Source organism: Nerophis ophidion, linkage group LG12 (assembly GCF_033978795.1).
Source record: "Nerophis ophidion isolate RoL-2023_Sa linkage group LG12, RoL_Noph_v1.0, whole genome shotgun sequence".
In the NCBI taxonomy this organism is placed as follows: domain Eukaryota; kingdom Metazoa; phylum Chordata; class Actinopteri; order Syngnathiformes; family Syngnathidae; genus Nerophis; species Nerophis ophidion.
The window spans coordinates 59,485,124-59,488,833 of record NC_084622.1 but is presented as its reverse complement, the minus strand read 5'-3'; positions in this window follow the sequence as shown (position 1 = coordinate 59,488,833).

Here is a 3,710-nt window from a genome sequence, read left to right as displayed (position 1 = left end):
AGATCGGCTTCGATGGAGTAGGACCCCAACGCAGAGAAGAAATAAAAATGATAATAACGAAAAACGTATTCAACATAGTGAAGAAAAATAAGGATGCACACAAAAACTGTAGAGAAGAAACGATAAACACTACACGGCAGTTGGAGACACAGTAACAGGAAGCGTGAGTAGAGCCAAGGCAGATGAGAAGAACACAACTGGAAGGGTGAAGCATCAGGAATCTACTGGCGTCGAGTGAATGGCCTGGAGAGCTCAAGCAGTCAGGAGGAAATGGGTATCAAGTGTGTGCGTGGGTGGCTCCGCCCCGTGACCCAAAAACCAGACACTGCAACAAAAAGCAGACAGGCGGCGGCAGGGCTGCCAGATCATGACAGCTGCCTTGTTTACTTCTCTGACAACCTTCTCAAAGTTTTGCGATCCATCAGAAATATCAAGCAGCTAAAATGTGACAAACATGTCAAAGTGTTGAGCATTTTATGGATAATGGATTTAAATGGGGCAGCACAGTGGCAGAGGGGTTAGTGCGTCTGCCTCACAATACGAAGGTCATGGGTTCGATCCTGCGCTCGGTATCTTTCTGTATGGAGTTTGCGTGTCCTCCCCGTGTCTGCGTGGGTTTCCTCCAGGTACTCCGGCTTCCTCCCACCTCCAAAGACATGTACCTGGGAACAGGTTGATCGGCGACACTAAATAGTCCATAGTGTGCGAATGTTGTCTACATGTGTTGGCCCTGTGATGACTTGTCCAGGGTGTATCCCGCCTTCCGCCCGAATGCAGCTGAGATAGGCTCGCGCACACCCCGCAACCCTGAAAGGGACAAGCGGTAAAAAATGGATGGATGGATTTAAATGGATATCATTTTGAATTGAAGTGAAGTGAATTATATTTAAATAGCGCTTTTTCTCTAGTGACTCAAAGCACTTTACATAGTGAAACCCAATATCTAAGTTACATTCAAACCAGTGTGGGTGGCACTGGGAGCGGGTGGGTAAAGTGTCTTGCCCAAGGACACAACGGCAGTGACTAGGATGGCAGAAGCGGGAATCGAACCTGCGACCCTCAAGTTGCTGGCACTCCCACTCTACCAACCGAGCTAAACCGCCCCAAATTGTGTGTGGTGCTCAGACATTGTTTATAATGTCCACATGTGTCAACTTTCTGTGTTGGTTTTTAATTAATCAGACCATGGGTGGTAAAGGCTGTCTGAATGTTGCTTCTACGCCCTTACATACCCACATATTGCTCATGGACTCACAACTAGGGTTGTACGGTATACTGCTATTAGTATAGTACCGCAATACTATACCGTCAGTGAAACATACTGTACCTCTCCGGCACCTTCCTGCGCCCGAGTCGAAGTCACGTCGTGTCATTGCTGGTTTACGAGCAGAGGAGCATGTTTGGCAGCGCACAATCACAGAGTACTTACAAGCAGACAAAGTGTGTAGACCGATAAGGGAGAATGGACGCATTTTGGCTAAAAACTAAAGGTGAAGTTGTAACACTGAAACACCCTCAGGAAAAGATGCTTTAAGACATGGCTGGCTAGCTAGCGGCTAACATCCATCCGCCGTTGGCAGTGTTTTAGCTACATCTAATTCAGTAATCCTCGTATGCATGGCGACAAATAAAGTAAGTTTCTTATAAGTATCATCCCTGCAGGACGAGGAATACCTAAACATGCTTCTCTACACATTGTAGCTCACCGGCATCAAGATGTAAACACATGCCATTGGTGGATCTACACCAAAAATCCACTGTAATGATATCAAGTACAGGCACGTATCTAGTCGATACTATTATGATTACATCAAGATTTTTTGGCATCACATCTTTTTTTTTTTTAATTTATATTATGTTTATAAACACAGGAAATATGTCCCTGGACACATGAGGACTTTGAATATGAACAATGTATGATCCTGTAACAGCTTGGTATCGGATTGATACCCAAATTAGTGGCATCATCTAAAACTAATAGAAAGTATCAAACAATAGAAGAATAAGTGATTATTACATTTCAACAGAAGTGTAGATAAAACATGTTAAAAGAGAATGTAAGCAGATTTTAACAGTAAATGAACAAGTAGATTAATAATTCATTTTCTACCATCCATCCATCATCTTCCGCTTATCCAAGGTCGGGTCGCGGGGGCAACAGCCTAAGCAGGGAAACCCAGACTTCCCTCTCCAGGCCAGCCGGGAGACATAGTCTTCCCAACGTGTCCTGGGTCTTCCCCGTGGCCTCCTACCGGTTGGACGTGCCCTAAACACCTCCCTAGGGAGGCATTCGGGTGGCATCCTGACCAGATGCCCGAACCACCTCATCTGGCTCCTCTCGATATGGAGGAGCAGCGGCTTTACTTTGAGTTCCTCCCGGATGGCAGAGCTTCTCACCCTATCTCTAAGGGAGAGACCCGCCACACGGCGGAGGAAACTCATTTCGGCCGCTTGTACCCGTGATCTTATCCTTTCGGTCATGACCCAAAGCTCATGACCATAGGTGAGGATGGGAACGTAGATCGACCGGTAAATTGAGAGCTTTGCCTTCCGGCTCAGCTCCTTCTTCACCACAACGGATCGGTACAACGTCCGCATTACTGAAGACGCCGCACCGATCCGCCTGTCGATCTCACGATCCACTCTTCCCCCACTCGTGAACAAGACTCCTAGGTACTTGAACTCCTCTAATTGGGGCAGGGTCTCCACCCCAACCCGGAGATGGCATTCCACCCTTTTCCGGGCAAGAACCATGGACTCGGACTTGGAGGTGCTGATTCTCATTCCGGTCGCTTCACACTCGGCTGCGAACCGATCCAGTGAGAGCTGAAGATCCCGGTCAGATGAAGCAATCAGGACCACATCATCTGCAAAAAGCAGAGACCTAATCCTGCGGTCACCAAACCGGAACCCCTCAACGCCTTAACTGGGCCTAGAAATTCTGTCCATAAAAGTTATGAACAGAATCGGTGACAAAGGACAGCCTTGGCGGAGTCCAACCCTCACTGGAAATGTTATTTCTACCACTTGTCCTTAATAATGTTGACATAATAAAAAATTACACATAATGTTACTACATATTAAGCAGACTAATTAGGAGCCTTTGTTTATTTACTTACTACTAAAACACTAGTTGTCTAGTATGTTCCCAATTTTGTTTAAGGACTTGACTGCAATAAGAAACATATGTAAAATTATCTGTTAAAATAAAGCCAATAATGCAATTTTTCTTGTGGTCCCCTTTATTAGCATAGCTCGGTTGGTAGAGTGGCCGTGCCAGCAACTTGAGGGTTGCAGGTACGATTCCCGCTTCCGCCATCCTAGTCACTGCCGTTGTGTCCTTGGGCAAGACACTTTACCCACCTGCTCCCAGTGCCACCCACACTGGTTTAAATGTAACTTAGATATTGGGTGTCACTACGTAAAGCGCTTTGAGTCACTTGAGAAAAGCGCTATACAAATATACTTCACTTCACTAGAAAAGTACCGAAAATTATCGAAATAATTTTAGTACCGGTACCAAAATATCGGTATCGTTACAACACTATTCACAATACTGATATACTCAATCGAATGCCAGCACTTTGTCAACAGGCAGAGGTTAACGTCGTCCAATACTAAAATGGCGACTTGCCACAGGCCAGATTGTAAATGTTGGCGGACCGGATCGCTGACTGTACTTTGGGGACCCCCGAAAGTTAATGCCATTA